This window comes from Pelodiscus sinensis, chromosome 5, assembly GCF_049634645.1.
Source record: "Pelodiscus sinensis isolate JC-2024 chromosome 5, ASM4963464v1, whole genome shotgun sequence".
NCBI lineage: Eukaryota > Metazoa > Chordata > Testudines > Trionychidae > Pelodiscus > Pelodiscus sinensis.
Genome location: NC_134715.1, coordinates 46836818 through 46851133, shown reverse-complemented (window position 1 = coordinate 46851133; position 14316 = coordinate 46836818). Strand labels below are relative to the sequence as shown.

Here is a 14316-nt window from a genome sequence, read left to right as displayed (position 1 = left end):
ATGGAGGTTAGGTCCATAAAAGGCTATTAGCCAGGGGATAGAAATGGTGTCCCTGGCCTCTGTTTGTCAGAAGCTGGAGGTGGAGGGCACGAGACAAATCGCTTGATCATTGTTTTCGGTCCACCCCCACTGGGGCACCTGGCTCTGGCCACTGTCAGCAGACAGGTTACTGGGCTACATGGACCTTTGGTCTGACCCAGTATGGCCATTCTTATGTTCTTATGAACCTTCTAATTCCCAGTATAAATTAACATTTATAACCCTGAAAAATGATGTCCTCTAATCTCACACCCTGTTTGGCACAGGCAATGACAGGTGACAAGACTTCCCTGCCACCTCCCCCATCCATCTATCTTTAGGGGCCAACACACAGTGACAGGTTAAAGCAAAATGCAGGACAATGTAGCACTTTAAAGACTAACAAGATGGTTTATTAGATGATGAGCTTTCGTGGGCCAGACCCACTTCCTCAGATCAAATAGTGGAAGAAAGTAGTCACAACCATATATACCAAAGGATACAATTAAAAAAAGTGAACAAATATGAAAAGGACAAATCACATTGCAGAACAGAAGGGGGATGCGGGGGGGGGGGAGGGGGAGGAAGGAAGGTAAGTGTCTGTGAATTGATGATATTAAAGGTAGGGAGAGTGACAGGTTAGTCTTTATGTGTATACATTCCTGGCTTTTGTTAGCAGTCTTGGCAGAAAGCTGCCAATTAGCAATTATTTTCAGATAAGCATATGCATTACCAACACACTTCATTGTCACACTAGGCATTTATTGTGGTGGGGTGTTGGAAGCCAGCTCACAGGAAGATTGATATTCTGAATCAAAGAACTCTACCGGATTATATCTAGTCTCTTTTGGTGGTGACAAACTGCAAGTAAAGAACTGTATTCTATCTCTCATTAGAAGTTTCACTAGCTATCTATTATCTAGAGCAATAGATATGATGCTGCATTTGTTATATATTGTGAGAAATCTAACTCTCTGGATTTCTTACAATATATAACAAATGCAGTAATGTATCTAGGACTAGTTTTTTACAATATCTGAATGTTACTTTCTTCTGGCAATACCTTATAGACATCACAATTAAAATTTACTGGGCAATATTATACCCTGATGCCACCCTCAACAGTGATGTAAACATTAAATACAAAATATTTATAAAGGGGGACTGATATATCAATGTACCGAGACATGAATTATGCACAATGCATCTAGAGATTTATTTCAAGAAATAGCTCCTAAATCTTTACTCTGCTTAATCACTTTTGTAAATTATTTATTCATTACCATATATTATAAACATTTAAGGAATACATTTCATGAGAAGATTCATACTGCATGCTGTCTGATAGTAAGGTGGTGGTGGATTAGAATCTATCAGATACACAGATGCATTTGGGGATAAGTCAGAGATGCATTACATTCCCTGATATTTGCAAAAGATACAAATCTACAGTTATTGGAGACAAACTTAAAATACATAAGTTATAGATTATCCACGTCTGTTCATTTAATTGGTGCTTATGAATTTTATACTTTAACGACTATGCCTGAAATTATATGAATTAAACATGAACTATTGGGACAAGAGCAAATTTACATGTTCTCTGGTACACCTTGTATGGAATTCATTTTAAGCTAGAGAAGCTATTATATACTACGGACCGACCTACTTTGCCTCATTTCTGAAAGTGACATTCTGAGTATCAGAGAGCTGGCTAAGTTACTCTGCATCTGCAAAAACAACAAGGAGCCCTGTTACATCTGCAAAAATAAGGAGTCAGGAGAAGATAAATATTGAGCTCTCAAAACTGGACACTCATAATTAAACCAAGCTACCACACAAACTTCCACGTGACTGGACTTTACAAGACAAGCCATTTATAATACACACTTTACTTTCCTATAGAAGAAAAAGGACAATCAACTTTCTAAACTCCTACATGCCACAGGCAGCTACAGCCATAGTATTGTCAATTCACCCAAAAACATTGTTAATCTATGCAACCTCATACTGAGCCTGGCAGAGGAGTTTGTTCTATCTTGGGGACTCTTTCTGCTCCACCACCCACTTGCACATGGTACAGTTCTGCAGTGACCTGGAAGCCTATTTTTGCTGTCTCCCACTCAAGGAATATTTCCAACACACTTCTGAACATTGCACTGATGAATAGGACCTCTCTTACCAACAATATAAGAAAAAGAATTTTACATGGACTCTTCCTGATGATCAAAATGACAGTTTGGATCTTTATATTGAATGATTCCATGAATGTGCACAGACTGATATTGTGAACAAACATCATATGCTTCATAACCTCAGCCGTGCAGAACACAATGCTATCCAAAGCCTCAAACCCAACTTTTATTTTTAGCCTCTTTTATTATGTCAAAGAGACTAAAAAAGAAGGCATTGCAGTCATCATGAGTAGGTCAGATTATGAACAGCATGCTGGCAGGCAACTCTCAAGCATCACATTCTACAGGCCATTTTACTCTGAGGAATAGCAAAAGCCCAATTCATCTGATGAAGTGTGTCTTACCCACAGAAACGTATTCCCTAATAAATCTGGTAGTCTCTAAGGTACACAGGACTCCTCAACATTTTATTTTGTTGGGACATACTACTGGCTATAGATATGTGAGGGAATGAAATTGGTGAATTAACAAAAAACTAAACAAAAAAATGTAGAGCTGCGAAACACCTCAGGGGAACCTAGACAGGGAAAGTCACAATTTTCCAGTATTTTTTTCTCAGACTTCTGAAATCTGTTCATAGCAGGAAGATAGTCTGAGACAGATGTAAATAGAAAGAATATTTGTTACCTTCAATGCACTGACATCATACTCACATTCTCTTACAGTATCATGAGCAGACAGAAGTCCAGACAGACATAGAAGGGATGGAAGGGAAACATATAGCTCTCAAGAACAAAAGTGTAGTCTTTCTGTTATTAGACCATGAGACAGGAACTGCAGGAGCATTTGCTCTCTGCCACTCATGTAGGCTCCATCGATATCCAAGCAGATGTTCACTGGGAAGTTCAGATTATTGCACCCAACCGTAGCTGCTAAACAGCTTTCAATGAGATTTTAAATCTATGGAGAATTTGTGCAGTGAAAGAGACATGTGAAGCCTGTTACTTTATGGAAAACTGAATATTACTTCTTGGGATGTCATTTTTTCTAGGATTTTTGATCTTGTGCTGTCATACATTTACTCGTTTCATGAATATGGGACACAACTATGTCTTAATGAATAAATTATCACACTTATATCTTCCTCTTAAGTTGTCTGATTGCATATAAATTGTTCCTCTAATACCAAAAATCATACTGTATCCAGAATAAAGTGGAAAAATATACCTACAGAGAGAAAAATATGGATAATCCAGCAGCATTAATTCAGATTTTTTAAGTCAATAATTTAGAAAGGATATTTCAAATTTGTAGAGCTACATAAATACTTCAAATTTATTATTACAAAGTAATGAGTTTTGCTGTTCTCTTTTCAATTAATCTGTGAACAGATTACAATTATTTAAATTAAGATCATCTGCTACTTTGGTATTATTTCTCACCTTTAGAACTATTTTGAAGTTAAGCAAAAACTGGGTGAAAGTACTTCATAAAAAGCTTTTATATGTCAGAAAAAGGTTTATCAAATATACTGCCCTCTATGCCCCTCAAAAGGTCATTTCTAATAGTCCAAAAAAAGGCATTTTGAGAGTGGAATGGTAATATTTAAATATACAAGCATATATACAAACAATATGGGAAAAATAGACCCAATTGCAATATTGTTTACTATGTGTGATGGGTGCAATAACATTAAAACTATGGAGTCTTTGGACATAATTTCATATATAGTATAATTTAATAGGCTTTGAAGCCCAGAGGGTAGATTAGAACTCCGTACCAGCATCTCTGTTCTTCTCTGGACTCAGTTGTGTAACTTCAGATAACTCCAATGCTAATTACACTTGTAAATGAAGAAAATAGTGCCACATATTTCTAATAAAATTCTTTGTAAGTGAAAGAGAAACTTCATATTATTAAAGAATTATGAAAATAAAGCAGTCAAGACAATAAATCTAATTCTCCCAAGTATTAATTAAATATCAGAATTTCTACCAGAAATCTTGTGTTCATAGGTTTTAAGGCCATAAGATACCCTTATTATATAGTCTGATCTCCCGTATGAATTAGTAATTTCTCTGGTTAAACTTCATATATATGACTAACAATAATTGGCATCTGGTACCCAAAATAACTGAGGGAAGCATACACAGTCATAGAATCATAGGACCAGAAGGAACTTCAAGAGGTCATCAAGTACTGTCCCATGTATTCATGGCAGGACCAAGTACCATCTGGACCATCCCTGGCAGGTGTGTGTCTAACCTGTTCTTAAAAAAATCTCCACTGATGGAGATTCCACAACCCTAGGCAATTAATTCCAGTACTTAACCACCCTGACAGTTAGGAAGCTTTTCCTAATATTCAACCTCTCTAGCTGCAGTTTAAGCTCATTGCTTCTTGTCCTATTCTCAAAGGTTAAGGAGAACATTTTTCTCCCTCTTCTTTGTAACAGGCTCTTAGGTCCTTGAAAAGAGTTGTCCCCTCTAAGTCCTCCCTTTTTCACACTAAACAAACCCATGTAAAAAAAAAATCTTGCCACATAGGCCATGCTTTCTAGACTTTAATCATTTTTGTTGTTCTTTTTCTGGACTTTCTCCATTTTGCATACATCTTTCCTGAGATGTGCCAACCAGAACTGAACACCAGGATCCCATTGAGGCCTAGTAGCACAAAGCACAGCAGAAGAGTTCCTTCCTGTGTCTTGCTTACAATATTCCTGTTAATATATATAATCCCGTTTTCTTCCTACCATTTAGCCTGCTTAGTCATCCCCCTCGCCATACCACCACCACCACAAAAGAAAAAACCACACCCACAAACACACCACACCCATCCACCCAGCATCCAGGAAAATGTTCTCTTTGCATTTAAGGAGTATTGACAGAAAGAGGGAGTGATATTTTTGTGATTTCCAATTCTAAATTAGAAAAAGGGACATTTTATGGCAAAGGGCAGAGTAGAAGCACACATTATTCCTCTTTCTGTCATCCCTTCATGGTTTTCTCCTAGGCCTAACTTCTTTCCATTCAATTTGTCAATGCCTACTATCTTTCTATTCTGTTTTACTCATTCTGACTCTATTTTACCCTCCTACGCATAAACTTGATCAATTCACACACATCTATATTTACCAGCTGTCTTTACTCAAGCCCATCAATACAACTCATCCTTCTGCTGCAGCAGAACATCCTCAACTCTCTCCAGTTCCCCTCAACCCAGCCGTCCTACACAGGTAGAAAAATACTCCGCTCTTTTAGAGACCCCACAACTCAGAATTCTCTCCCTTCTGATGCTCCCTTAACTATCCTTGGATACCCCGGAGGGGGGGGGGGGGGTCACGAGCAATTTAGAAGAGGAGGGTCGAAAACAACTTAGAGGGAGGTTGCAGCAATGGAGAGGGAGGTCGCAGTATCACAAGTTTGAGAACCCCTGTTCTAGAGAATCTGTTTTAAAATTAAAAGATATATTTTAACACAGGACAAGGCCATTTATTCACACTGGCTTTTCTAATAAGCATAAAAAACAACTTTCCAGACCAAGCAAGACCACAGCTCCATAAGGTAAGTTCTAATTAAGATCACCTCACTAATTACTTGCTTTAACAGGAGAACACTAGAAACAGCTCCTTTGCACACAAAGGGATCAGACATTAGGTCACATCAAATCAGTCACTGAGAAACACTCTGAAACTGCTAGAAATAGACTTGGTGGAAATAAGAGACAAGAGACTTTTAGTGGTATTCATGGTGACAATTTATTCAAACTATTACTAGCATAATGTAAGACCATATATGAGATATGTATCTCAAATGGTGTGTCACTGGAAAGGAAAATGAGAGTATTTGTTTTGCTACACAGAAAATGATACATGTTTGATCAGAGTAAACTCTGCCTCTATCCTCAAGAGTATGTCAGCAGTCCAGATAGTGCCCTGAGGATAAGCTATAACAACCTGAAAACTGGTATATACAATATGTAAAAGCCAATGGCTGGTCACTAGCTGCTCCATAGCTCACATGTATATTTCTGGATATTAACAACAACAACATGAGCCAGTCATAATCTATGATACAACACCCTTCACAACACCCTTCACAATGAGAATAAAAAAATCTAAACCCTAACAAGGTAAGTACAAAGCATATCTCACAGTTGAATGTATATAAAATTGGCTTATATTTATTCTAAAAATTGTCTCAGACAGACAGACAGACATTTAAAAGTCAACGGCAAGATATTTATATTATATATGGGTTTAGAAAATAGGATACAGAATGAAGGTGTATTTATAAGGAACTAGGGTTCACATAACACTTATCTCATTAAGAAGGCATGAAAATATTTAGGGTATTTGCTTTAATAAGTAGCAGCTCAGGAAAAAATATTTAAACTCCATAATTCAAGCAACTTTCTCCATCTAGGATCTCTTCCTCAGTGTTCATACTTAGGTGCTAAGTAGAAATTTAAGCTTTTTGTCCATGTATCTGGATATATGCAGCAATTCTCATATCACCATGTAAGTTGAAACTATCATGACAGATGAAAACATGTCACATGCTTTCTCCTCTCAAAAAACAAAGTTTGGCTGAAGATTACAGAGACAATGTGGATGAGGTAACTTTTATAGGACCATCCTCTGTTGGTGAGCAATATAGCTCCCATGATATCACAGAAATAAGGGAAGCCATGATGCATTCTAGGAGATGTAGTCCACTCAGGGAGACCGGTCCATGGGGACTTATGGCACCCTAACCAGCTCTTATGAAGTGCTGCAGTTGTGTTTCTAAATTAAATTTGTGGCTTTCGACCCAAAATTTTCTGTTTTAGAGCAGAGGAAGGGTTTTGGTTCTAAATGTTTTTTTTTTCAAATTTTCACCAAAACAATAATATTTTCATATTCAAATACCTAGAGGTTCCTCTTAAAATCCTCAAATAAGATGCTTTGAACCTTTCTTCTAGAAACACACTTTTCCTAGGTGCCCTTAACAAGCAATGCCTTCCCTTGTCACAAGCACTAGATCTATGTACAAAACAAGGCAATGTTACTAGACGAATGGACAGGATTTTGGGCAGGCCCACTGACATGGGTGAGCAAAGGGGGCAGTTGTTCTGGGGCACAGCAATTCATAGGTGGTGGTCAGAGCCTTGGGCCCTTTATGTCTCTGCCCAAGTCCCCTCCCCCCCCAGTGCCCTTCCATGGGCACAGAGTCGACTGCTCCCCACCCCCAACACACCTTGTACAGGGGCCTGATTTTGAGGAAACAGAACACAACACCAACACCTTCAGATAGATGTCAGCTTATGGGAGTCTTAGGAAATGAGCTCTCCGCTGCCATCTATTGGCAAACTGGAGGAAAAAAAAACAATGAATAGTCTAGGAGCACCTTACAAAACACGTAAATGGTATCATGAGCTTTTGTGGTATCATGAGCTTCTTCAGATGACTGGAGTATTAGAAGTCCAGATCCAATAATAAATAAGGGAAAGCCAGGGGGAAAAGAAGACTGATTACAGGCTATCAGGAACACCATCCATGATGACACGACTGCACACTTGATTACAGAGCTCTGAGACTTTGTCCACACACACAACTGCTTCCAATTCGGAGATAATTTGTATCTTCAACTCAGTGGGACAGCCGTGGGCACCAGCATGGCCCCACAATATGCCAACATCTTTATGGCTCACCTTGAACAATGTTTCCTCTGCTCTTGCCCCCTAATGCCCTTACTCTACTTATGCTACATTGATGACATCATCATATGGACTCATGGGAAAGAGACCCTTGAAAAATTTCATAGGGATTTCAACAACTCCCACCTCACCATCAACCTCAGCCTGGATAAGTCCACACAAGAGAGTCCTTTCCTTGAAACTACAGTACAATTACATGGACAAATTTCCACCACCTTATACCAGAAACCTACCAACCTCTACACTTACTTTGATGCCTCTAGCTTCCATCCTAGGCGTATTTCTCAATCTATTGTTTACAGTGAAGCCCTAAAATAAATCGGATTTGCTCCAATCCCACAGACAGAGACAAAAATCTATGGGATCTATATAGAGCATTCTTAAAATTGAAATACCCACCCGGAAAAGTGAAAAAAACAGATCGACGGAGCCAGAAGACTACCCAGACATGAACTATTTCAACACAGGCCAAGAAGAGAAAAACAACAGAATATCACTTGGCATCACCCTATTTCCAACAACTTAAACCCCTACAATGCATTATCAACAATCTACAACATATCCTGGAAAATGACCCCTCACTCTCACAGGCCTTAGGAGAAGGCCAATCTTCTCCTACAGACAGACAACCTTCTAACCTCAAACAAATTCTTTCCAGTAACCACACAACACACCTATATCATAATCATCTAAGAACTCACCCCTGCAATCAGCTCCAGTGCCAACTCTGTCCACACATCTATCCAAGAGATTTCATCACTGGCCCCAACCACAGCAGCCACTACATCAGGGGATCATTTAACTGCACATCCACTAATGTGATCTATGCCATCAAATGCCACCAATGCTCCTCTGCTATGTATATTGGCCAAACTGGACAATCTCTACGGGAAAGAATTAACTGACACAAATCAGATATCCGAAAAGGCAACACACAGAAACCTGTTTGAGATCCAATAATGAGGGTCCAATAATGAGGCAAGTTAAAGTGTTCTTCAAGTCACCATGTTGTTTCAGGCCAATTCCACAAGCCAAATATACAGTGAAGGGTTGGAACTTAAGAATCAAACTTGTAAATAAAGTTATCAAAGAGGAATGAATAAAGATATCAGCTGGCTTGCGCACTACCTTCCATGTCCTAATGACTTGAACAATTTGCACCTCTATAAGAACCCATTGATTGGTTGGTAACTTGTAACTTGAACAATCCAATTTACTATTTTTTCTCCTCCTCCCCTTCCCTTATTTATTCTTGTATCTGAACTTCTAATTCTCCAGTATCTGAAGAAGTGGGTTGTACCCACAAAAGCTCACGATTCCATCTACATGTTTTGTAAAGTGCTGCTAGACTATTTGTTGTTTTTTAGTTTTTCTAGTTACAGACGAATGCAGGTACCCCCTGAAGCTTTTCAATAAATATTGAACATGGAGGAAAAAAAGTTTGTAAGCCTTAACTATGTGTTATTCACCTTATTTTCCCCCAGGGGGAGCATTTTAGTTAAAATTCATTTTCACTTTGGGTAAAGGGGTAATAAAATGATATTATCCTTGTTGCATTACAAAAGAGCTGCAAGATTGTACCTAACATTTCCTAAGTGAAATATCACCCAAACCAATACATCTACCTGGCACTGGAACAGAACCAGAAAAGTGTAAAAGCTGCTCTGGGAAAGAAATAAGCTTGTAGAGCGAAGGATTACAATATTCTGTTGAGTTCTCTTGACAATACCCTGAGAGAACTGAGTAAACCCTAATAGGGAACTAGAACTAGTTCATGTCCAACAGTGTTAGAGCGGTCTCCTTTACTAGATAATCTGAAAACCTGGGTCTGATATTTCACTAAGATGTGACAGTGCATTGAGAGTGTCATATGGTGACAATATAGAGAGTGGTAAGTTGTTTTTTCATGAAAGATGAGCAGGACTGTCCCTTGAATCAGGAGATGGATTTGATCAGGTATACTCCTAAACTTTAACACTTTACCTGACACTGATACCACACCATGAGTGGGCTAGTTATGCCCAGACATGTGCTGGCAGGGATGTTATAATGCATATGAACATTTTTTTGCTTTAATCACAAAGTTACTTGTGAGAGGTCTCTTTCAAAAGCAAAGATTTAGCTGATTGTCATAGTTATTGTAGGAGGTTTGTCTGGGAAACAACTCTAGAGTTATCAAATATGTAGGATTTTGTGTACCGGGAATATATGCCTGGCAGTGAAACCTAGGCTCACCTTTGGGTGGGCTAGAGTTTGCTAACTTGCCTTTTTATGATGCCCCAAACACACACAACCCCCACAGAAAAACACTTAGAATTCAGTCTCTAAAACTTTTCAGCAAGAATTGCATAGGATCAGCATTCACCCATTCCTAACCGAAAATGAAAGGAAATGAAGTAATATCTTTATCCTAAGATTTTATAAACATAAAAAATTATGATCATATAATTTTTAACAAAAGTGGTGAAAGGTATGAAACAGCTTCCAAATTAGAGATAAAGAAGACTGACTTTTCAGCTTAGAAAACAAACTGCTAAGGGGAGTAAGACAGAGGTCTGTAAAATCCTGACTGATTTGGAGAAAATAAATAAGGAAGTGTTATTTATTCCTTTCCATAATGCAGGAACTAGAGATCACTAAATGATGATATTAGGCAGCAGGTTTAAAAACAAGCTTGTCTTTCACCAACATCACCTTGTGGGTGATGTAACCAACCTCTGTTGGTGAGAGACAAGCTTGTTTTTAGTCAGGGACTGACCCAGCTACAAAAGTGTATACAATGATGGCTGAAAACTGACATTTTCATGTGCAAGTACAAACATGGCATTATCTTTGTCATTCATCAGTTGGCTGAAACATGGCTTGGAAATATTCAATAAGTGAAATGGGTCTATCCATTGGGCCCAATGTAATTAAATAATTGACGTCAGTGTGTTCCTTTATTTCACTGGAGCAGAGAGAGCTACTACACTGAGAAAAATAAGCTAAAAAAATTTCTAGCTGTCTTTTGGCATCTTAAAGAAACCAGAGTTCACTAGCTTGGGGAAACAGAAGATCAACAGATGACAGCAAGCAACATCATGTGGCCAACATTGCCTATACAATAGACGGTTGTGTTCTATGCCATTTAACTTCAAATGCACCTGTAGTCAAGCTGCTAAGAAGCAAAAATGATACCCCTCACCCAAAAAAGTTCTCATTGACATTTTCAGCAGAAAACTGAAAATCTCAACATGAAAATATCAGTTCCCAATCCAACATCTGTTTCTTTTTGGCATCATATGGCATGTTTTCATTCATGATAGGTGATATGGATGTAAACGTCTGCTGTCTTTTTTAAAGTAGTATCCACACCAATAGAATTTTCTACTCAGACCTAATAGCTAATGAGATGCTTGACTGATCCCCAAAGTCAATTTACTGGAAAGATCCCTCCATACAGAGGAAGTATTTGACATATCTGTGTAATTATTCATTTTTAGCAGCTAGTTCACTTCTATTTGACAGACCCTTCCGAAATCTCAACCTAGTACAAGTACATAGCCCCTTCCTTCTCCTCCTCCTCTTAACTGTCTGGTACCTCTTTTAGCCAGGGGAAAAGTCTGAATCTCAAGCCCAGCCTGCCTAAGAGCTCAGATTTCACACTTTTCCCACCATATGTTCAGGGTCAAAAGTCTGGATCAAGACAAGAGATGGCTGGAGTCAGAGACTCTTTTGTCCCTGATACCCTTTCAAACTAGCACAACTCCTCTGTTACCAATGGACTCACTCCCAGTTTACATTACTGGGAGTGACAAGAGAATAAGAGCTGGATATGGAACATGATGCTCTAAGGTAGGAGGTAGAATTGGATATCTATTAAATGGCTTCATATGGCAGATTGAAATATGAAAGAACAGTGAGCAGCATAAGTGATCAATGGGGCCAAAACTCAATGAGGGGTATTGTGACCTGGTGTTCAGGGCTGTCACAGAGCCATTTCATAATGTGGCCTTCATCATGCCCTGTGTCACAGCACCACCCTAATTTGGCCCTGCTGCAACCTGCACCCCTGACACAATGCAGAGGCTCTTAGGTCAAACCTGAGAGGCACCGGGAATTCTGTGCTGCATGTTGCAATGACACTCAATTTTGTCTCCTCCACTCCATGAGAGGAGCGACAGGGACAAATCTGAGTGGGCACTGTGGTGGCCAGAATTGCTTCTCCTTGCTGCTATCATGAAGCTCGACCTTGAGCCAGGCTTCTGCCCTGCCTTGCCCTGCTCCTAGAACTCTGTTACCACTGCTGTGCCTGTAGGACTTGCCCAGCAACAGCCTCAAAACTTGCTAAAAATACAGGGATATGCATCAAGTTGGCTAGGGGCAGTAGATAAGAGAAAGATTTGTAATGCCACATGAACATTTCTGGGGGAGGACCACCTGTGTCAGAACTCCAAATCTTAAGGTTTAGTCTTTAAAAAAAAACAAAAAACCTCACAACTTTCCATTATATTGTGCCATGGGGTTGAGTTTTTTTGGTTATCGGTCTTAGTATTTTCAGTTCCCTTTCTGATCTCCTGTACTACTGTGATATGAATGGGAGGGGGAAAACAGTTTGTCCATCCCCAAATTATCAAGACAGACAATTTTGGTCCCTGCTGCAGAAGTTTTGCTCATCTCTATCCCTCTCCATGGCTAGCCCTGGAATTATTCCTATCTTCTAGCTACCCTATCAGTTCTTTTCTTACTGTAGACTCCCACCACAGGTTCTCCTAGACCTTCAACCTTCTCTGAGGCCTGGAGCAGTGGAATGGGTCCTAACTCTACCCCTTCACAAGGCATGGCGTGGGGTAGCAGCAAACGCACCATCCTGTCCATTCTTCTCACAGAAAGTGTGTGGGGGGGGGGGGGGGGGGAATTAGATTAGCTACAGAGCTATTGGATCTTTGCTTCCTGTTACCCTGCCCTCACCCCATAAGAATGATAAATAGAAGGAAGATGCTCTGTAGGCTTCCAGTATGGATGATCTTTCATCATTGGAAGAGGAGATCCAAAATCTTGCCTCTTGCAAAATAATCACAGAAGTTAGCAATATTAGTTACCAGTTGATTCAAATAAGGATGGAATATGTAATGCTGTTAATTGGGGAAGGGAAGCATCTGGACAGTCAAGTTTTAAGAGTATGATTCTCCTGGATGATTTTTTTTTATGCTAGTCTCAAAAATTCTCACAGGTGACTAGGATATACAGAAGTATAGGAAAACGGGGCTCAGTTAAGAATCTGAGGTAATCACTGAGGTAATCACTGCCAGCAAATATGTATTCACTTCTTGGTATATTAACCTACCAATATACATTGTCACAGGAGGAAGTTAATATTCAGTGAGTGATGCGACACCCCCACAAAAGACTGAGCTTTCATATAAGTTTATTAATTGTGGTTAACCCACCAATATATCATAAAAAATAGAATAGCCAACCCCTTTAAGCTTTGTTTCTGAAAAGACCACAAGTTGTAGATACCTTTAATTTATGTGAGACTATTAATGTGCAAATAACCAAAAACTCAAAAATGAAAGCAATGGTAAGCATCGATTCCTCAGCATGCTTTGGAAAGCCTCATGTACAAAGTGAGATCAGGGCACCAGGCTCTATGAGCTCCCTTTTGAAGTTCTCTTTTCCAGGGCATTTAAAAAAAAAAAGAAGACAGGCAGCATTAAAATTGAATGCAAGATGGGATGGGATGAGGCATTGAAGAGAAGGTTACTCAAATAATTACTAATAACCCATGAACTTGCATCACTTAATGTTACCCTGGAAATCTGTCTCAAACAAAAAATGTAAGCAGTTGATGACAGAGTCAGAATGGAAAGTATACTCTGAAATGCTAGCAATATTTAAAAGAAAAGAAAGGAAAAAAATATACCTGGAGATTTATCCTCCAGACCTCTTATCCTTCAAGGACAGTAGGTATTGATGCGAAAGGATTTTGAGCCGTTCTCTTTTCCAGGGCTGTGCTTAGAAACAATACATTTCTCTGCCACAATAAACTGAAGAGATGGAAAAAAATAAATGAAATTGGTAAGAAATCAGCTCCTGCATTACACTGTAACATTAAGACGCATATATTAACAAATTTTTAGAGGGATTATATGCATCTGTGAGTCCATCCTTTCAAGAACTCCTGCTAAATGGTAAGAGTTAGAACCACCAAATTTGGTATGCAGCTTCCTCTTCTCCTAAGATAAAGCAAGGTCATGGGGTTGGTTGTGCCAGGAAAACAGGAAGTGCCTAGAATAGAATTGTTTTCCCCAACAGAAAAAAGGGAGGTGATAAGAGAACAGCTATACTGCAGAGTGACCAAAGGGGGCAGCTCTGTTCAGCTGGAGATGAGGCTTTGCTTTGCTAGCCACTGGACTGGGTAAGTGATCCACCTGCAACAAACAGTGCTGGATGGAGGGAGACGCCTTGACTCCCCTGGGAACAC

At 39.2% G+C, this 14316-nt stretch overlaps 1 long non-coding RNA gene across 2 annotated transcripts in view; it reads right to left on the bottom strand.

Annotated features, from left to right (window-relative positions):
• LOC142829427 (uncharacterized) overlaps positions 1-14316 on the bottom strand; it is a 39042-nt gene that overhangs the window by 12367 nt on the left and 12359 nt on the right. For both annotated transcript variants that reach the window (XR_012903828.1, XR_012903829.1), the window contains exon 4: positions 13756-13879. This is a non-coding gene — a long non-coding RNA (uncharacterized LOC142829427). The remainder of the gene's footprint in view (positions 1-13755; positions 13880-14316) is intronic.